Source organism: Somniosus microcephalus, chromosome 3 (genome assembly GCF_052327205.1).
Source record: "Somniosus microcephalus isolate GS21.2 chromosome 3, FLI_Smic_1.0, whole genome shotgun sequence".
NCBI lineage: Eukaryota > Metazoa > Chordata > Chondrichthyes > Squaliformes > Somniosidae > Somniosus > Somniosus microcephalus.
In genome coordinates, this window is record NC_140989.1 from 29,867,538 (window position 1) to 29,889,473 (window position 21,936).

The following is a 21,936-nucleotide window of genomic DNA, read 5'->3' on the forward strand; positions in this document are numbered from 1 at the left end:
TCTGTGTGAGTATGAGTGTGTGTGTCTGTGTCTGTGTGAGTATGAGTGTGTGTGTCTTTGTGAGTATGAGTGTGTGTGTCTGTGTCTGTGTGAGTATGAGTGTGTGTGTCTGTGTCTGTGTGAGTATGAGTGTGTGTGTCTTTGTCTGTGTGAGTATGAGTGTGTGTGTCTGTGTCTGTGTGAGTATGAGTGTGTGTCTTTGTCTGTGTGAGTATGAGTGTGTGTGTCTTTGTCTGTGTGAGTATGAGTGTGTGTGTCTGTGTCTGTGTGAGTATGAGTGTGTGTGTCTGTGTCTGTGTGAGTATGAGTGTGTGTGTCTTTGTCTGTGTGAGTATGAGTGTGTGTCTGTGTAACTGTGTGTCTATGTCTGTTTGAGTATGAGTGTGTGTGTCTGTGTAACTGTGTGTCTATGTGTGTGAGTATGAGTGTGTGTGTCTTTGCATGTGTGTCAGTATGTGTCTCTATGTGTGCGTGTCTGCGTGTGTCTGTGTGTCTACTTGTGTGTCTGTATGCGTGTGTGTGTCTGTGTGTGTGCATGCGTCTGCGTGTGCGTATATATCTGCACGGGTATGTGTCTGTGCATGTGTGTCTGTGTGTGTATATATATGTGTGTGTGTTTATCCATATTTATGTGTGTCAAGGGAGCTCCAAGTGGATATACACTAGACACGTCCGAGTAAAATAACATTATCTTTTAGTGCTCAGAGAGTGGGATTTGAGTGGAGTGTTTCCTGCAGCCTGCAAACTGTAAAGATCGATTGTTAAACAATGCAGCATCTTCCTCCCATCAACATGGGCTGCATTTGAGAATAAGCACACCCCGCACCGTCCACATGTCCCATTAGTGCATCTGGAAGACGGGACATGTCAACAAGCTTAACAAACGACTTCCTCTCAATTATCCTTTGGGCTCCTTTCGAGAACAAAAGCCCTCGATGCGGTGACCCGAGTGCCAGTAAATGTTCTGTCATTGCAACAAATGGGAAAAAAATAAGGAGAATATTTCACCAAACTTGGCGGGAATCCGTGTTTGATGAGAGTTTAGAGTCATTGCAACCTTGAAACTGCACCCCATTATTCATCCACAAACAATGTCGAACGTGCACAGTATGTCAAAGACTTCACTCTAAGTTTCGCGCCAATTCTGTTTCCTTATCCCTTCCCTGAGGTGGTGATCCAAACGTTCCTGTGTCAGCCTGGGGCCTTGCACAAAGGCTGATGCACGTCAGGAAAGTCAGTGTCGGTGGGCTATTCAACTACAGAGCCCATCGCATCACAGCCTACCTTTCCCACCACAGGTCACTGGGCAGTAGTAAAATCCCGGAGTGTGGACCAATTCTATCCCTCCCTGGCCCGGGGGACACGGTGGTCGATTGTGGCCTCCTTCCCACCAGCACCATCACTGCCCTGAGACGCGATCACGTAACTCAGCACAGATCACGGGGTAGAAATTTGTCTGGGCACATATTCGGGCCCAGACTCCAGAGGTCCAAAATTGGGCCTCAGGCCTCATTAACACTTTGGGCTCGAATTTCCAAGCCCCGAGGAGGCGGATTTGGAGGTGGGAGTGGTGGGAAAATTGCAAAATCGGGGGGCAGGAACCTATCCCGCCCCCAACCCGCCTCCGTGCCAATGTCCCAAGAGGTGGGTATCCGACCTGTGCTGGGAGCCGCCTCCCCGAGGCGGGAAGGGGATTAGTGCCAATTAACTGCCTGTTAACAGGTAGTTAACAGGCAGTTTTTGCCTAATCCCTATTTTTAGCCCTGAAGTGTGGGCTTCCCGACGGCTCCGAACCACGCCAAGTTAGCGAGGCGGACCGTCGGTCTGAAGGGGTTGGAAGGATCGAGATGTCCGTTGTGCAGGTGAGTGATGGGTGCATGTGTGCAGAGGTAAGTATGTGAGGTAAGTGTAAGAACATAAGAACATAAGAAGTAGGAGTAGGAGTAGGCCATACGGCCCCTCGGGCCTGCTCCGCCATTCAATAGGATCATGGCTGATCTGAACCTAGACTCACGTCCACTTCCCTGCCCGCTCCCCATAACCCTTAATTCCCTTATCAGCTAGGAAACTGTCTATCTCCATTTTAAATTTATTTAATGTCGCAGCTTCCACAGCTCTCTGAGGTAGCAAATTCCATAGATTTACTACCCTCTGAGTGAAGAAGTTTCTCCTCATCTCAGTTTTGAAATGGCAGCTCCTTATTCTAAGATTATGCCCCCTAGTTCTAGTCTCACCCATCAGTGGAAACATCCTCCCCGCATCCACCTGATCAAGCCCCCTCACAATCTTATATGTTTCGATAAGATCGCCTCTCATTCTTCTGAATTCCAATGAGTAGAGGCCCAACCTACTCAACCTTTCCTCATAAGTCAACCCCCTCATCGCTGGAATCAACCGAGTGAACCTTCTCTGAACTGCCTCGAGAGCAAGTATATCTTTTCTTAAATATGGAAACCAAAACTTTACGCAGTATTCCAGGTGTGGCCTCACCAGTACCCTGTATAACTGCAGCAAGACTTCCCTGCTTTTATACTCCATCCCCCTTGCAATAAAAGCCAAGATTCCATTGGCCTTCCTGATCACCTGCTGTACCTGCATACTAACCTTCTGTGTTTCATGCACCAGGACCCCCAGATTCCTTTGTACTGTAGCACTTTGCAGTTTCTTTCCATTTAGATAATAACTTGCTCTTTGATTTTTTCTGCCAAAGCGCATAACCTCACACTTTCCAACAGTATATTCAATCTATCAAATTTCTGCCCACTCACTTAGCCTGTCTATGTCCTTTTGCAGGTTTTTTATGTCCTCCTCACTCACTGCTTTCCCTCCCACCTTTGTATCGTCGGCAAACTTGGATACGTTGCACTTGGTCCCCTCCTCCAAATCGTTAATATAGATTGTAAAGAGTTGGGGTCCCAGCACTGACCCCTGCGGAACACCACTAGTTACTGATTGCCAACCCGAGAATGAACCATTTATCCCAACTCTCTGTTTTCTGTTAGATAGCCAATCTTCCACCCATGCCAGTATATTACCCCCAATCCCGTGATTTTTTATCTTGTGCAGTAATCTTTTGTGTGGCACCTTGTCAAATGCCTTTTGGAAGTCCAAAAACACCACATCCATTGGTTCCCCTTTATCCACCCTGTTTGTTACGTCCTCAAAGAATTCGAGCAAATTTGTCAAACATGACTTCCCCTTCATAAAACCATGCTGACTGTCCGATTAAATTATGCTTATCGAAATGTCCTGTTACTGCTTCCTTAATAATGGACTCCAACATTTTACCAACCACAGATGTTAGGCTAACTGGTCTATAGTTTCCAGCCTTTTGTCTACCTCCCTTTTTAAATAAGGGCGTTACATTAGCAGTTTTCCAATCTGCTGGGAGCTTTCCTGAATCCAGGGAGTTTTGGAAAATTACTACCAATGCACCCACAATCCCTACCGCTACTTCTCTCAAGACCCTAGGATGTAAGCCATCAGGTCCAGGGGATTTATCCGCCTTAAGTCCCATTATCTTACCGAGTACCATCTCTTTAGTGATTTTAATCGTGTTTAGCTCCTCCCCCACTATAGCCCCCTGTTTGTCCAGTGTTGGGATATTTTTAGTGTCCTCTACTGTAAAGACTGATACAAAATATTTGTTCAGTGTGTTTTAATAAGTTTTACTTACCTTTACTTTCTCCTGCAGGCTTCCTCCCTTCAGTTCTCGGGAGTCCCCCAGCTCACCGGCACAGAAAGCAGAATGGCCGCTGAACTGTCAAAAGCTGCAGCCTCTGCTTTCTGGTCTGGAGAGCTCTCTCACTGAGTCTGAGTAGAAGGACTTGAGTTAGAAGACAGATTGTCAGTGTTTGACAGCTTCACAGAGCTGTCAAACGCTGATTTTTCATCTGTCAAAAGCTCTTGACAGATGAAATGTCAATCGCTGACATCACCAGTAACCAGGTGTCCCTTAATTAGCCTGCTGAGCCCGCTGGTCAATCAAGGGAAAGTAGCGTGGGTTGGCCACAAGTTGATGGAGGCGGGACTATAACCCAAAAAGTGGGAGACCCGCCTCCATCACGTTCCCATTGATAAAATCGAGCCCTTTATGCGCGAGCTGCATTTGCAAGTGCCGTGTGTCGAAGATACGTCCCTAGGTGGGGGGGGGGAAGTGGTTGGAGCAGACAACGGGGGAGGCCGATCACAAAGACCGTGAAGTCGGGTGGGGGGGTGGGGGCTTAGGGCCCTCCTGCTCCTTCTGGCTCAACTGAAAGGTTTACATTTACCTGAACACTTACCTTTTGCTGGCTGCCGCTGAGCCAGCTCAACACCTGGTCCACTCATCGGCAACTAACTTTCCACAGGCGTCAGGCCCCGGAATAGCCTGTTTTAGGCAGCCGCCCAGAACGCCCGTTTACCTGGAACAATCGGTGGCCTCTTGAAGCTGGTTCCCATTTACACAACAGTCGGGTTTAGAAATTTGGACCATGAATAGGCGGGAAATCTAGCCCCTGTTTGATTGAGCGAGGTTTGTCAAAGTTTAGCTCTGGCTTCAAAGGAATTCATTCAGCCCAAAACTGCCGTTGGTGGAACTAAAGAAGAAATCTGAAGATTCAAGCTTGGTGATCATTCTTCGGACTAACAAAGTGGGCCAAGTCCGAAGATTGCATTCAGCGTGTTTGAAACGGCTCCAGGTTAGTCAAACCTAATCTGACACGTTAAGGCCTCTCGCACCAGTGTCCTCAAATCCACCTATTCTCACAGTTCATACTCACAGAAACTCCTGCGCTGAATAGTAACCCCTCAGGTCCAAGGTTTACCCTCTCTTGTGCGCAGGATTGGTGAATGTGTTCCAGTCTCCATGCTCGACGCTCATCGTTTGCCAGCTCTGTGAGGCTGTCAAACACTGACATTCTCTCTTGTTTGATGAGTTCTTGTATTCAAGACTCATCATACCTCTTTTGTACAGGGTTGGTTTGTCCACTCCAATCTCCATAGTCTTCATTCACATGGGGCCCATATTTGATTTATATACCCCAGTGTCCATTTAAGTTCAAGAGTACTTGTCACTGTCTTCACCACTTATCCACAGAGGTATTGAGTACAAAAGTAGAGAAGTTATGCTGATCCTTTGGGGGCGATGTTGTCAATGGGGGCACGTTGGCAGCGGGACTGCTGCTTGTCAGGTTTTAGTCCCACCTCCATCGACTTGTGGCCAATGTTAAGTCTGTGTGTTCTAGTTATTGTTAATAAGAATCACTGCACACAGACCACAAGAGTAAATTCAACAGGTCTTTACTAGTCGGAGGTCAGGCTGAACTGCCCAATAAATCATCACACAGCACTTATATACCGGTGTGGTCACCACCGGTATTACAGTATACTGCAGCCAAGATAAAGTAGTGCATCTCTTAAAATAGTTCTCTTAAAGGTGGAACGGTTACATACACCACAATCCTCCCTTTTTAGCTTAACAGTATATATTCCCCATTAAACATAACATAATAACATATATACACAACTTCATGTAAAAACAGTTCACAGATTCAGTCTCTGAGGAGGCCTCCTGATCCAAGACGGATAACGCCTTTCAGGGGTCTCTGGTTCTCGTTGCTGGGGTGACTCATCTAGTTGATCCCCTATGGATAGGACATCATCATCAGGTATATTCACTTCTGAGGTAGATGCTTCAGGTTCACTAACTTCCTCCACGGTTGTCTCTGTCGTAACCATGGGCTCGACCCTTGTTCTCGATCCCACCAGTTGGTCAGCATGACGTCGCATTACATTTTCACCAACATCTACCGTGTACATCAGGGGTCCTTGTCTGGCCCGAATTGTTCCAGATTGCCATTTCTCGTTTTTATAGTCCCTGGCTAACACCGGTTGACCTATTTCAAAACTCCGAGTGGGCTTGTTATTGATATGCTGGAACTGTTTGTTTTCGACTTCCCTCCGCACACTTGGTTTTAACAAGTCCAACCTGGACCGCAACCTCCTGTTATAGAACATCATGGCAGGACTTTGGTTTGTTGTTGCATGGGTGGCGTTTCGATATGCCAGTAGGAAATTGTCCACCTTGTGTTGCAGTGGAATCTGATCTTCGCTCATGGCCTTTATTGCCTTTTTGAACGTCTGTACAAACCTCTCGGCCAGCCCATTCGTAGCTGGATGATATGGGGCAGAGGTATAATGTTTCACCCCATTCTTCTTCAGGAATTTCTGGAATTCCTCTGACACGAACTGTGGTCCGTTGTCTGAACATATTTGCTCTGGCAATCCATTTCTTGCAAATATCGTTCTTAGCACCGCGATCGTCTTCTCCGAGGTAGTGATAGTCATTTTAATCACTTCTGGCCATTTAGAATGTGCGTCCACCGCAATTAAAAACATGGAATCCATGAATGGACCAGCAAAGTCAATATGTACATGTTGCCATGGGGTTGAAGGCCATTCCCATGGATGCAGCGGTGCAATTGGAGGTGCATTTTGGACTTTTTGACACCCTGAGCAGCTTTTCGTCAGATCCTCTATCTGTTGGTCGATACCCGGCCACCACACATAAGCCCTAGCAAGGCTTTTCATCTTGACTCCCCCCAGATGACCTTCATGTAGTTCTTTTAGAACTCTCTCTCTTAACTTAGGAGGGATAATCACCCTTGTTCCATACATCAATGTTCCCTGACAGATGGACAGCTGTTCTCGTCTTGCTGAGAATGCCGGTAACAGTGGATCACCATGGGCTGGCCATCCCTTTACTGTCAATTCGTAGACCCGGGACAGTGTCGGGTCATTCCTAGTCTCCCTTTCAATATTTGCATTGGTGACAGGTAAACATTCGATGATGGTCGAGTGAAATAACTCCACCGGGTCAACCGTCGGTGCCTCCTCCTCAGTAGGTAGTGGCAGGCGCGACAGCCCATCAGCATTACCATGCTGCTTTGTACCTTTGAATTCTATCTGATATTGATGTGCCCCTAGGAAAAGGGACCATCTCTGGAGCCTCTGTGCTGTCATCACCGAAACACCCTTCTTAGGGTTAAAAATGGATACCAACAGCTGGTGGTCTGTCAGCAGTGTAAACTTCTGGCCCTGCAGGTAATGATTAAACTTCTTTACTCCCCACACAAGGCTGAGAGCCTCCCTATCTATCTGAGCATAGTTGCGCTCAGCGGAGGTCAATGATCTGGATGCAAATGCGACTGGCCTTTCCAAGCCATTTGGCAACTTGTGTGAGAGTACTGCTCCAATACCATAAGGAGAAGCATCACAAGCTAAACGAATAGGTAGCGTTGGGTTGAAGTGAGCCAACACTGCCTCTGAGGTGATCAATGCCTTGCTTTTGCGAAAGGCCTTCTTACAGTCCTCGCTCCACTTCCATGGTACTTCTTTCTGCAAAAGAGCGTTCAGCGGGTGCAGCACCGTGGATAGATTTGGTAGAAACTTATGGTAATAGTTAATCAACCCTAGGAACGACCTCAACTGGGATACATTTTCCGGAGCGGGAGCCTTCACAACAGCTTCGATCTTGTCAGGTGACTTGTGCAGCCCCTCCTGGTCAATGACATGACCACAGTACGAGATCCGTTTCTGAAAGAACTCACACTTCTGGCGATTAACTCGAAGTCCATATTCCTTCAATCTGGTGAGCACCAGTTTCAAATTTGCAAGGCGTTCCTCATCGTCATCTCCTGTAATCAGGATATCGTCCAAGTAACATTGAGTGCTTGGAATTCCCTGTAATACCTGCTCCATGGCCCTCTGCCAAATTGCTGGAGCCGAAGCCACTCCAAAAACCAGTCTATTATATCGATACAAGCCTCTGTGCGTGTTGATTGTGAGATACTGGCGCGACTCTTCCTCAACTTCCATCTGTAAGTACGCTTGCGCCAGGTCTATCTTGGTGAAGTGTTTCCCGCCAGACAATGAAGCAAAGATATCCTCAATCCGCAGAAGCGGATATTGCACCGTGTGAAGCACCGGATTAACCGTGATCTTGAAGTCTCCACAGATGCGGACCTTCCCCGGTTCCCCTGGCTTGTTACTCGATGAACGCTTCATGACGGGAACAATGGGCATGGCCCACTCACTCCAGTCCACCTTAGACAGTACTCCTGAACGTTCTAGCCCTTCCAGCTCAGCTTCCACAGCAGGTCGTATTGCATAAGGTACCGGTCTGGCTTTGAAAAATTTTGGGTTTGCATGTTCTGCAATCTTGATTTTTGCCGTAATTCCTCTCAGTGTTCCCAGTCCCTGTTGGAACACCTCTTTAGCCTCATCCAATATTCTGGACAATCGTTCAGGTTTGACATCTTTTTTTCCGGAATCTACCGTTATTGCTTTTAGGGAGTGCCAGTCCATATTTATTTTCCTGATCCACTCCCGTCCCAGAAGTGGTGGACCTCCCTCAGGTAGTACATATAAGTCCATTCCTTGGTGTTCTTTGCCCTTGTGTACCACCTTGACTTTTATCTTTCCGATGGGGTATACTCTTTGCCCCGTGTATGTCTGCAATACTATCTCCGTATCCCGTAGGGGAATATGTGTGAATAACCTTTTATAATCTTGCTTATTCATGACCGTCAACGCCGATCCGGTGTCCAATTCCATCTTCACTTGGACTCCTGCTATCTGAAGTGTGACCCAGATAGTTTGTAGGTCAGCTTCCTTACTCACATTGTGAATTCTCAGACTACCCAGTTCCTTGCTGTTGGAGTCTGAATCCGAATTCTGTTCATCCGAACTCTTCTCAGCCACCTTATGTACCTTTCTGCACTTTTCCTGCGGTGACTTTTTGTTGCTGGTCTTCTTTCCTGACCGGCATACTTTAGCTATGTGACCAAGCTTGCCACATTTTCTACATTCCTGATTTTTAAACCAGCATTGGTTCTGATCGTGTGTTGTCTTTCCACAACGATAACATTTCGCTGTACCCAAAGCCATTTGATCTACGCTGAGTACCGCTGCCTTCAGCTGCATTTCCGCAGTGCCTCTCGCTGCGGCTTCGTGCGATGCTGCAATAGTGACAGCCTTATCAAGTGTAAGATCATTCTCTTCAAGCAGCCGCTTTTGTGTTCCTTCTTTCGACAATCCACACACGAATTTGTCTCTCAGTGCCTCTGTCAGTCTTTCCCCAAACTGACAGTATTTCGCTAGCTTACGCAGTTCAATTAAATACTCCGCGTTGCTTTCCTCTTTCAGTTGCGTTCTCGCATAAAATTTAAATCGTTCCGCTAACATCAGCGGTGTGGGGTTCAAATGATTTCTCAGGACAGCAACAATATTAGCGAAAGCCTGATCCGCCGGTTTAGCTGGTGATAGAAGATGCTTCAATAGTCCGTATGTCTTCGCACCCATTGAGTTTAGTAAGGTTAGTGCTTTATCTTCATCTGATATTTTATTTGCCTTACAATAAATCTCTATGCGTTCTACATACGTGGCCCAATCTTGAACATTGGGATTGAAATCGTTGATGTTACCACGCTTAGGCATCCTCGCAATCTTCTTGAGAAACAAAAAGAAATGTTTTCTTTTATTTTTTTTTCAAAATGGCGGTTTCCCGCGCTTGTCTTCTTCCCCCGCCTATGAAAATGGCGGCTTCCCGCGTTTGCCTTTCTCCCCCGCTGGCTGTAATGGCGATTGCCGTATTGCTGCGTTCGCCCTCCCCAGCGGTTCTCAAATCGTGCCTCCCAGCCCCTCTTGCAGTCCGGTCCTTTCCCCCGGCTGCGGCTGAGTTCTCCGCGGTTTTTAAAAAATTTTATCCCACGCCTCGCGGCCTCGGTAGCTGCCCGGCCTTTTTCCCCGGTCGCTGTCGAGCTCTCTCTCGACGCTGTTGCGTCTCCCAGCCCGCTTGCAGCCCGGTCTTTTACACCGGCTGCGTTTGCATTCACCGCGGCTCCCGTGCCTTACGCTGCCCCAGTCTCAGCGCCTCTGGCCCTGACTTCTGTCCGGTTCTTTTCCCCGGCCGTGGTCGAGTTCTCCGCCCTTATATCCTCCGTTTTTCCCTCCCCTACTTCACAGCCAACGTGGCCGACTTGCTGCTCGTCGCTGATCGGCTTACCCACCACCGTGATAGAAGGGATGATCACTGCCTGTTGCTGATGGAAGGCTTCGTGTCAGGATTCTTCCTTGCTCTTCAGACCCGAGTCTTTTCTCAGCAGGATGATGAGGGCGGATGCCTCTTCTCGACGCCCGTTAAACTGCCTTGGATATATCTCTGCCGCAGGGTAAGATCGTCATCGTCGCCACTGTTAAGTCTGTGTGTTCTAGTTATTGTTAATAAGAATCACTGCACACAGACCACAAGAGTAAATTCAACAGGTCTTTACTAGTCGGAGGTCAGGCTGAACTGCCCAATAAATCATTACACAGCACTTATATACCGGTGTGGTCACCACCGCTATTACAGTATACTGCAGCCAAGATAAAGTAGTGCATCTCTTAAAATAGTTCTCTTAAAGGTGGAACGGTTACATACACCACAGCCAACCCACGCTATTTTCCCTTGATTGACCTTGTTAAGCCCGCCCAGCGGGCTTAGCAGGCCAATTAAGGGGAAGCCAGTTACGGAGAACGTCAGCGTATGACGTTTCATCTGTCAAGATGAATTGTCATCATTTGACAGCTCTGTGAAGCTGTCAAACACTGACATTCTCTGTTGTTTGATGAGTTCTTGTATTCAAGACTCATCAAACCTCTTTTGTGAGCAGAAATTAGATGGATGTTGCATCGGGGAATGCAGCAGCCGTCTGTCATCTCTGCCGGTGAGATGCGAGACTCTCCGCATCCCCAACTGCTGAAGCCTGCAGGAAGAAACAAAGGTAAGTAAACATTTTCTATCACTTTTCGCTCACCGCACATACTTACCTCTCCACACTTGCACCCATCACTCGCCTCCACAGCGCACTTTTATACCCCGCAGACCCACTGCTCACCTCGGTGACCCTGGCGGGGTTGCCCGACGTCGGGAAGCCCGCGCCTCTGCTGGAAAAATGGGGAAAATCCTCTTATCTGCCTGTTAACTACCTGTTAACAGGCAGATAAGTGGCTGCAATCCCCTTTTCGCTTCCAGGGGACAGGACCTGGCGCGGGTCGGCTATCCGCCTCCTGGGAAGGTGGCATGGAGGCGGGTTGGGGGTGGGATAGGTAGCTGCCCCCAGATTCTGCCATTTTCCCGGCAGTCCCGCCTCCAAACCCGCCTCCCCAGGGCTGGCAAGATTGCGCCCTTTATAAAGTGCTGATTAGGCCACAACTAGAGTATTGCATCCAGTTCTGGTCACCACACTTTAGGAAGGATGTGAAGGCCCTTGAGAGGGTGCAGAGGAGATTTACCAGAATGGTTCCGGGGATGGGGGATCTTAGCTACAAGGACAGGTTGGAGAAGCTGGATTTGTTTTCATTAGAGCAAAGGAGGTTGAGGGGTGATTTGATAGAGGTGTACAAGATTATGACGGATTTGGACAGGCTAGACGGGGAAAGGCTGTTCCCATTAGTTGGTGGTACAAGGACTAGGGGACACAGATTTAAGGTTTTGGGCAAGAGATACAAGGGGGATGTGAGGAATAACTTTTTTACGCAGCGAGTGGTGATGACCTGGAATTCGCTGCCGACGGAAGCGATGGAAGCGGACACACTCAATGTTTTCAAGGGGAGACTGGATAGGCACGTGAGGGAAATAAACTTGCAGGGCTACGGGGATAGAGCAGGGGAATGGGACTGACTGGATTGCTGTGCAGAGAGCCGGCACGGACTCGATGGGCCAAATGGACTCCTTCTGTGCCGTTATGTCTCTTAAGACTCCGATCGGTACCTAGGGTTGGCAGCTTTTCTCCCTCACCTGGCTTCCCTACGGCCCTCTGTCTCTGGTTGGGTAAGACGGGAACCCTAAAATTGCCTTCATTCAGTCTTTTATTAAAAGGATTGAATTTCCACCTGCATCTATTCTGGGTCTAACTGAAAACGAATACAGCTTTAAACTTCAAAAAAAAGATGCCCCCCTCCCCCGCCCCCGCCCCCGCAGATGTTTTAATAATCTAGACAAGCCTCCACCAGCTAGAACCTTCTACAAATGGCTAGCATTTGTAAACACGCAGGGCAGAGAATATTCATGGCAGTCAGTAGCCTTCTGCTGGAATTGTACAAACACTATTATTATTTAATATTACAGGAAACTCTCTTTTAACCGGCAAAATTCAGGAGTACGTTCAGGTAAGTTTTACTTCATATTAGTGGCCATGTAACCGGGGTTCCTGGATCTGTGGCTGTGTAACCGGGGTTCCTGGATCTGTGGCCGTGTAACTGGGACTCCTGCACCTGTGGCTGTGCAACAGGGACTCCTGCACCTGTGGCCGTGCAACAGGGACTCCTGCACCTGTGGCCGTGCAACAGGGACTCCTGGATCTGTGGCCGTGTAACCGGGACTCCTGCACAAGTGCCGTGTAACCGGGGCTCCTGCACCTGTGGCCGTGTACGGGGCTCTCGTACCTTGGTAAGTATACCTCTCTGTAATCCGGACTTTTTGATCAACCGGCACCACGCCGGTCCCATCGGTGCCGGATAAAAGAGTTTCCTGTACAATCTGCCAAGCCCCTGCCTTTTAAACGCCCCCTCTTATGTACGTCAGGCATGAAACTAAACGCACCTTTCCACAAACCGCCTGGCTGTATACAGGACCAACGCCAACATTTTCCAGCGTTCGCAGACTCCCTGCTAATCTGAGGGGCTTCGGCCAAATTCCTTCTAATTGACTTACAAAGACTAGGCTAATGACAATCGATGGACCAGCAAGGCTGCCCCGAGCCTTAGAATTAGCGTGACGGCAAACGGAATCTGGTTTTAGAACAAGTTAGAGGTGTGATGGCTTAATGGCTGCTGAGGGCGAACAGCAGAACGTGGGCCTGCAGCTTCCGCTCTGGGGCGCAGTGGCCGATCCGGGCGCAAATTCCGCCCCAGAATTACGCTAGTTTTCAGCAGTGGTTTTCTCCCCCCCCAGGTTTCCACTCAAACTCATTTGCATATCGCCAAACTTAAAATCTGCCGTGAACACAGCAGTGTTTTAGATTGTAATTTTTAAAAAAATCTTTCGCTTTAATAGATGCTCCTTGATGTATTTAAGAGCGGTAACCTGGTGCCGTTTGATTAATGCAGCTGAAAACGGGTTTATCACAAAAAAATAAGCATTTCCTACAAGAGTGTCTAGTCCACAACCTGTGAGTAACCCGATGTAAAATAACTGAAAATGACTTAAAAAAAAACTGTACAGAACCATTGGCTCGTTATACCGGTGTACACCAGTCAGTTTCTTAGTAAATTAAAAAAGCAATTACATTCAAAAGCTTTTAAAAGGTCACAGAGTCATAGGGGGATAAATTGGGTCGCGCCCTCTTTGGGGCGCTAACCTTGCAGGGGCGGGAAAAAGTTAGCCCGAAATTCGCTGGAAGCGCCCCGCCTCCCTCTTGGAGCGCTGCGAGTGAATATCGCGGTGCTACGTGCCGCAGTACTGCAGGCCTTCCTCCCCTTATTAAAGGGGAGGGGCCTTGTGCAGCGCGACCCGGGGCCCAGCTGGGCCACCAGGGATCAGAGTGCCGGCAAAAGAGCCCGGTCACTCAAGTGAAATGCCGGGCTCACGGAGCGCAGCCAGCACTCCGCGGGGCCTGGGGAGTGCTCAGGAGGCCGGGGACGGCAGAGGGGGCAGGTGCTGGCAGGCGGCCAGCAACAAAAATGGCCGCCCGGCACCTTTAATTTGCGCCACCCCGGCCGCAGGTAGGCCCCCTTCACCCTGTCAGACATAGCGTCCGGCGGTAAGTGAGGGGGGTGCTACCAAAGATCGTGGCCCGGGGCGCTGCGCATGGTGAGGACTTCATCAGCGGAGGCGCAGCGCCGTGGGGTGCTAATGGTTACCGCCACCGCTAACCTCCCGCTGAATTTTGCGGGAGGCATTAGTGGCGCTGCGCCCAGGCGCTACTTGCTTTGCGCCCCGTTAGTGCCCTCTTAGGGAGGCACAAATCAACCGAATTTTTCCCCCATAGAGTCATAACGGCACAGAAGGAGGCCATTCGGCCCATCGAGTCCGTGCCGGCTCTCTGTGGAGCAATTCAGCCAGTCCCATTCCCCCGCCCTATCCCCGTAGCCCTGCAAGTTTATTTCCCTCAAGTGCCTATCCAGCCTCCCCTTGAAAACATTGAGGCCTAGAAATAGGGTTGAGGCGCCAAGTTCGCCTGAGCGCAGGATTTAGCGCAGCGTTCGAGTCTTCAGCGATCGTCAGATATTCAGTTTCATTGCCCCTAGAGGGAGACGGGGCAAGACTCGAGGCGCTCCGCGTCCCTCTTAGGGCGCTGAAACTGAATATCGCAGCGCAACGTGCTGCAGCGCCACACGCTGCGGCACGGCACGCTGTGGTACTGCAGGCCTTCCTCCCATTGTTAAGGGGGAGGGGCCTGCAGCAGCGCGATCCCCGATCGCGAATGCCGGCAAAAGAGCCCGGCACCGAGGAGAAGTGTTGGGCTCTCGGTAAACAGCCGGCAATGCCGCGGGGGGGGGGGGGGAGTCAGGAGGCCGGGGACGGAGGTGCTGGCAGGCGGCCGTCGAAAAAGGCGGCCGCCCCGCACCTCCACCTTAACTTGCGCCGCTGTCGGCACAGTAAGGTCCCGTGAACCGGGTGCGGGTAACCAAATATCGTGAACGGGGCGCAAATGGGGCACTGTGCACACCGATGACGTCATCGGTGGCGGCGCAGCGCAAAAGGCTAACGCCACCATTATCGCCCCAACTCAATATCGCGGGAGGCGCAGCCAGTGGCGCTACAGCCACTGCCTGCCTCTTTAGGCGCTAACAAGTGGCGCTACTCACCCAATTTCTCCCCCTGAGTGTCTCCACTTCCACCACTTCTGTCGGCAGCGAGTTCCAGGTCCTCACCACTCCGTAAAAAAGTTTTCCCTCACATCCCCCCCTGTATCTCTTGCCCAAAACTTTAAATCTGTGTCCCCGAGTCTTTGTACCGTCAACTAGTGGGAACAGCCTTTCCTTGTCTAGCCTATCCAAACCCGTCATAATCTTGTACACCTCTATCAAATCACCCCTCAACCTCCTTTGCTCTAATGAAAACAAATCCAGCTTCTCTAATTATTAGTGCCTATTAGTGTCCTGGTGGCCAAAGAAACAGCTTAATTTTGGAGCCTCCTCGAAGGCCCGCAAATGGGCGCAGTTAACGGAAACTCGCCGTGATGATTAATTCGATCTGGGGGCGGGGCCGGCTTCCTGTGCAATATTTTTTAAACCAGCGCAAAAGATCGCGGAACCTCGATTTATGCTGGACGTAATTTGTGCTCAGAATTTGGTTTGGCCAATTACAGGCGAATTGCGCTTGGGGGAAAAAAAACCAGCGTAATCTAGTGGAAGCGCCAGGCCGCGTTGCTTTTGTCACAGCGTCTACTTGTACTTAACCATGTCAGCCACCGTAGAAAGGGAGCAGTGGCGACCAAGCAGGTGTTTGGGAGGAGGGCGGGCCGAGGCCGGTTTTGAGGTAGGCTTTTGCTAATGGGACAAGGACGCGGGGCCTCGGGGGGAATTCCAGACCGACGGGGCAGTGTGACTGAAGGTTCTGCCACTGACGGTGGAAGAGAGAGGGAGGGGAGTCTACACAGAAGGCTGGCGTCAGAAGAGCTGAGGGTCTCGTCACGGCCCAAGCAACGCAGTGGCGTCCTTCTGAGACAGTAACACATTTTGATGTGGTTTGCATAATGGTATCGCAGCATTTGGCAACAGGTTTGCCGAACACATTTGAATGAAACCTTTTTTACCAGGAGAGAAAAGAAAGAAAGACTTGCATTTCTATAGCGCCTTTCATGACCTCAGGACGTCACAAAACGCTTTACAGTCAATTAAGTATCTTTGAGGTGTAGTCACTGTTTTAATGTGGGAAACGCGGCAGCCAATTTGCACACAGCAAGCTCCTACAAACAACAATGTGATAATGACCAGATCAGGGAGACGTCGGTAGAGTTCTTAATGAATACTTTGCATCTGTTTTCACAAAGGAGAGGGGCGAAGCAGGCACTGCTATCGGGGGGGAGGACTGTGAAATATTAGATGAAATAAACATAGTGAGAGAGGAAGTATTAAGGGGTTTTGCAGCTTTAAAAGTGGATAAATCCCCAGGCCCGGATGAAATGTATCCCAGGCTGTTAAGTGAAGCAAAAGAGGAAATAGCAGAGGCCCCGACCATCATTTTTCAATCCTGTCTGGCTTCAGGTGTGGTGCCGGAGGACTGCGAATGTGGTACCCTTGTTTAAAAAGGGAGAAAAGGATAGACCGAGTAATTACAGGCCAGTCAGCCTAACCTCAGTGGTGGGAAAATTATTGGAAAGAATTCTGAAGGACAGGATAAATCTTCATTTAGAAAGACACGGATTAATCAAGGATAGTCAGCACGGATTTGTTAAGGGAAGGTCGTGTCTGACAAACTTGGTTGAATTTTTTGAGGAGGTAACGAGGGTAGATGAGGGTAGTGCGTTTGATGTAGTGTATATGGACTTTAGCAAGGCTTTTGATAAGGTTCCACATGGCAGACTGGTCACGAAGTTAAAAGCCCATGGGATCCAGGGCAAAGTGTCAAGTAGGATTCAAAACTGTCTCGGAGACAGGAAGCAGAGGGTAATGGTTGATGGCTGTTTTTATGACTGGAAGGCTGTTTCCAGTGGGGTTCCGCAGGGCTCAGTACTAGGCCCCTTGCTTTTTGTGGTATATATCAATGATCCTAGACTTGATTAAGAAGTTTGCAGATGATACTAAAATCGGCTGTGTGGTTGATACTGAAGAAGGAAGCTGTAGACTGCAGGAAGATATCAATAAATTGGGCAGGTGGGCAGAACAGTGGCAAATGGAATTCAATCCGGAGAAGTGTGAGGTAATTCATTTGGGGAGGGCTAACAAGGAAAGGGAATACACATTAAATGGTAGGACACTGAGTAGTGTAGAGGAACAAAGGGACCTTGGAGTGCATGTCCACAGATCCCTGAAGGTAGCAGGCCAAGTAGATAAGGTGGTTAAGAAGGCATACAGAATGTTTGCCTTTATTAGCCGTGGCATAGAATACAAGAGCAGGGGGGTTATGCTTCAACTGTATAAAACACTAGTTAGGCCTCAGCTAGAGTACTGCGTGCAGTTCTGGTCACCACATTACAGGAAAGATGTGATTGCATTAGAGAGGGTACAGAGGAGATTTACAAGGATGTTGCCGGGAATAGAGAATCTTAGCTATGAGGAAAGACTGGATAGGCTGGGTCTGTTTTCCTTGGAACAGAGGAGGCTGAGGGGAGACCTTATTGAGGTGTATAAAATTATGAGGGGCATAGATAAAGTGGATAGAAAGGACCTATTTCCCTTTGCAGAGGGGTCAAAAACCAGGGAGCACAGATTTAAAGTAATTGGGGGAAGGTTTAGAGGGAATTTGAGGGGAAATTTCTTCACCCAGAGGGTTGTGGGGGTCTGGAACTCACTGCCTGAAAGGGTGGTAGAGGCAGGAACCCTAACCACATTTAAAAAGTACTTGGATGTTCACTTGGGATGCTGTAACCTGCAGGGCTACGGACCAAGAGCTGGGAAGTGGGATTAGGCTGGATAGCTCTTTGTTGGCCGGCGCAGACACGATGGGCCAAAATGGCCTCCTTCCGTGCTGTAACTTTCTATGATTCTATGATCCTAGATCATCTGTTTTTAGATGTTGGTTGAGGGATGAATAATGGCCAGGAGCGAACTCCCCTGCTCTTCTTCGAAGTAGTGCCATGGGATCTTTTACATCCACCTGAAAGGGCAGAGGGGGCCTCGGTTTAACGTCTCATCTGAAAGGCGGCCCCTCCGACAGTGCAGCACTCTCTCAGCACTGCACTGGGAGTGTCAGCCTAGATTTTTGTGTTCAGGTCTCGAGTGGGTCTTGAACCCACAACCTTTTGACTCAGAGGCACTAGGGTTGTCAACATTGGTCGGACATTACCCTGGAGGTTTCAGCACATGACCTCCTGCCTCCAACCACCCCACCCCCGCACTCCTCCATCACTGAGTGCCCGAGACGCCCGTCCTCGCGGCACCCTCCCTTCCTAATTGGAAAGCGAACAGTCCCTTCATTGGATGATTCTCGACTGTCAGTCAAACAGCCTTTATCCCCAGCTCCAGTATTTTTATAACCAATAAACAAAAGTGTTGGAAGAAGATGAGGAAAAAAACATAACCTCCTATTAAACCGCCCCTATGATTTTTCTCCCGGAGCTGATGGCGGCAGTGTCCTGGCGATGAATCTTCAATTCCCGGAGACGGCTCAGCAACCCTATCAAGTTGCGATGATGTTCTCGTTGGACAGGCAGGACGAGATAATAAGCTGTTGAGGTGGTGACTGTGGTGGGTTCCATCAATAAAGTATCTCATGGAGACACAGTGGTCAGTTCTAAGTGACCGTAATTACTACGGGTTACTCCCATGGGGAACTGGCAATTACACGGCTAAGGGAGTTCCAGGAGCTGGTAATTCCAGAGCAAAGGATCATAGCGACTGCGCCGTTATGTTTCATTGCCGTGTAAAATGAATCAATAGAAGTTGCTCGGAAATGAAAGGGAAGGCTTTTATTATGCCAGCAGATGGCCAGGGTTGCCCGCCAGCATTTGCTCGTGGATCACCAGGCCTGATGCAAGTGGATCAAGGTTTTAGATATCAAATAAGAAAGATACAGTTTCCCTTTTTTTTATTGGGCCTACCTGGTCCTGTAATTCAAAACGGCCTCACTGGAGAGCTGTGAGGATTGTGAGTCAGAACAGGAGTACGCTACAGGAAGCTTTATCGTTTTCATAATACTTTTATCTTAGGTACAGAAAGACAGAATATCAATGGTTCTTTAACAAGCATTTAACTGCGCTGGAAGTAAACTCTATTTGGGGTGTTTTATAATGCAGTTAACATCATTAAACCCAGCTTGACTATTCTGTGAAACAGTGCGGTGGAAAACTGAAATTATTGGGGCCTGGATTGCCCATTCAGTAGGCCTCACTGTTTTTATGTGGGGAGAAGGTGGTATTACAGCAGGGATCTGGTGTCAGTTTGGTTCAGTTGGTAGTACTTTTTGCCTCTTAAGTCAGAAGGTCATGAGTCTGAGACCCATGCCAAGGATTAAACTTCTAATCTGGGCTGACACTTGACTGCAGTACTGAGGGAGTGCTGCATGGTCAGAGGTGCTATATTTTAAATGAGGCGTTATGCTCAAGTCCTACAGGCCCGTCGAGGTGGATGTTAAAGATCCCTTGGTACCCGTTTCCACATATCCGCGGCATAACTAAGACTGCCTATTGCCACCTCCGTAGTGTCGCCCATCTCTGTCCTTGCCTCAGCTCATCCGCTGCTGAAACCCTCATCCATGCCTTTGTTACCTCTAGACTTGACTATTCCAACGCACTCCTGGCTGGCCTCCCATATTCAACCCTACATAAACTTGAGGTGATCCAAAACTCGGCTGCCCGTGTCCTAACTCACACCAAGTCCCGTTCACCCATCACCCCTGTGCTCGCTGACCTACATTGGCTCCCGGTTAAGCAACACCTCGATTTCAAATCCCTCCGTGGCCTCGCCCCTCCCCATCTCTGCAATCTCCTCCAGCCCCACAACCCCCTGAGATATCTGCGCTCCTCCAATTCTGCCCTCTTGAGCATCCCTGATTATAATCGCTCAACCATCGGTGGCCGAGCCTTCAGCTGCCGAGGCCCTAAGCTCTGGAATTCCCTCCCTAAACTTCTCCGCATCTCTACCTCTCTTTCCTCCTTTAAGACGTTCCTTAAAACCTACCTCCACCTGCCCTAATTTCTTCTTAAGAGGCTCGGTGACAAATTTTTTTCTTATAATACTCCTGTGCAGCGCCTTGGGACGTTTTACTACATTAAAGTCGCTATATAAATACAAGTTGTTGTTTGAAAAGCCAGGAGTTCGTCCTTTACACCCTGGCCAACATTACTTCCTCAATCAGCACCCCCAGGGAACAGATCATTCATCTCACTGCTGTTTGTGGGACATGATTGGTGCAGAAATCCTGCCATTGCTCATTTCATAACACTCATTTCAACATTAGATGCACAAAGATTATCTTTGTATAGCTAGTCCGGGCTCACAAGGTGCATTTTCATGTTGGCTTTGCAACAACAACAACAACTTGTATTTATGTAGTGCTTTAAATGTAGTAAAACGTCCCAAGGCGCTGCACAGGAGTATTTTGAGACAAAAAATGTGACACCGAGCCACAGAAGGATAAATTAGGGCAGGTGACCAAAAGCTTGGTCAAAGAGGTAGGTTTTAAGGAGCGTCTTAAAGGAGGAATGAGAGGTAGCGAGGCGGACAGGTTTAGGCAGGGAATTCCAGAGCTTAGGACCTAGGCAACAGAAGGCACGGCCACCAATGGTTGAGCGATTATAATCAGGGATGCTCAAGAGGGCAGAATTAGAGGAGCGCAGATATCGCGGGGGATTGTGGGGCTGAAGGAGATTACAGAGATAGGGAGGGGCGAGGCCATGGAGAGATTTGAAAACAAGGATGAGAGTTTTGAAATCGAGGTGTTGCTTAACCGGGAGCCAATGTAGGTCAGCGAGCACAGGGGTGATGGGTGAACGGGACTTGGTGCGGGTTAGGACACGGGCAGCCGCGTTTTGGATGACCTCAAGTTTACGTAAGGTAGAACGTGGGAGGCCAGCCAGGAGTGCGTTGGAATAGTCAAGTCCAGAAGTAACATGGATGAGAGTTTCAGCAGCGGATGAGATTAGGCAGGGGCGGAGACGGGCAATGTTACGGAAGGTGGAAATAGACGGTCTTAGTTATGCTGCGGATATGTGGTCGGAAGCTAATTTCAGGGTCAAATATGACACCAAGTAATATTTAACAGTAATCTTTATTTCATTGGAGCTTCACATGACTACATTGCATTTTTTCACCACCTGGAGTTCATCGTGAGCAGGTTTTTTTTCTCTTCTGACTGTATCCCAGGGAGGGCGCATTAGTGAAAGCGTTTGATTGCATTTTGATGTTTTTGTAGCTCTGTACTTGTCACACCTGTCTACAATAAAGGGTGGAATGACCCCCCGAACCACTCCGCCCCCCATAGTAACCCTGAAAGAAAGGTGGGAGGAGGGAGTGGGAGGGTGAATAATCAGCCAAAGTCAGGCTGTTTTGCTCCCTGGGACCAGAAGGTAGTAATGTTATAGCATAGATGCATTTAAGGGGTAGCTAAATAAGTACATGAGGGAGGAAGGAATATGTTGTTAGGGTGAGATGAAGTAAGGTGGGAGAAGGCTCGAGTGGAGCATAAACACCAGCATGGACCAGTTGGGCCGAATGGCCTGTTTCTGTGCTGTAAATTCTAAGTTCGACAGGATACAAAGAGGGCGAAATTCGGTTACGCCGCGTTTGGGGGCAGTAACCAAATTATCGCTGGAGATTTAGCGCCCGGCGTAGAAGCACTGCCCCAGCTGCTAAATCTGGCTTACTGCCCCAACGAGGAGGCGGAGCGCTATCTCGGGCGCTCCACTTCCTCTCGGGGCGGTGTCAGGGGCGCAAAGCGTGGTAGCGCCGGAGCGCTGACGCGTTTCAGTGCCCCTCCCCTTCCGTTAAAGGGGAGTGACGCTGCGAGCTCTGCAGGGCCTCCAATGGCCCACACTAGCCCACCGGGCGGCGTGGTGCTGTGGCTGCAGCCCGGCACTGAGACGGCGGCCAGGGAGGGCCGACCTGCAGGCCGGCCAAAAAAAATAAAATATAGGCCAGGCTCGCGACCCGCAAGGCTGGTGCTGACACCGCCCGCGGCAGCCTCGCAGGGTGCAGCCGGGTTTCTGCCGCGGGCCGGCAAGGGGTCGCGGCGCACGGTGATGACGTCATCACCGATGGCGCAGTGGCGCTACTGGTGGGAGCGCAGCGCTATCGGCTAGTGCCTCAGTA

At 49.3% G+C, this 21,936-nt stretch overlaps 1 protein-coding gene across 1 annotated transcript in view; it reads left to right on the forward strand.

Moving 5' to 3' along the window:
- The window catches only part of kif26ba (kinesin family member 26Ba), an 891,296-nt gene that overhangs the window by 394,674 nt on the left and 474,686 nt on the right, over positions 1-21,936 (forward strand). The window lies entirely within an intron of this gene.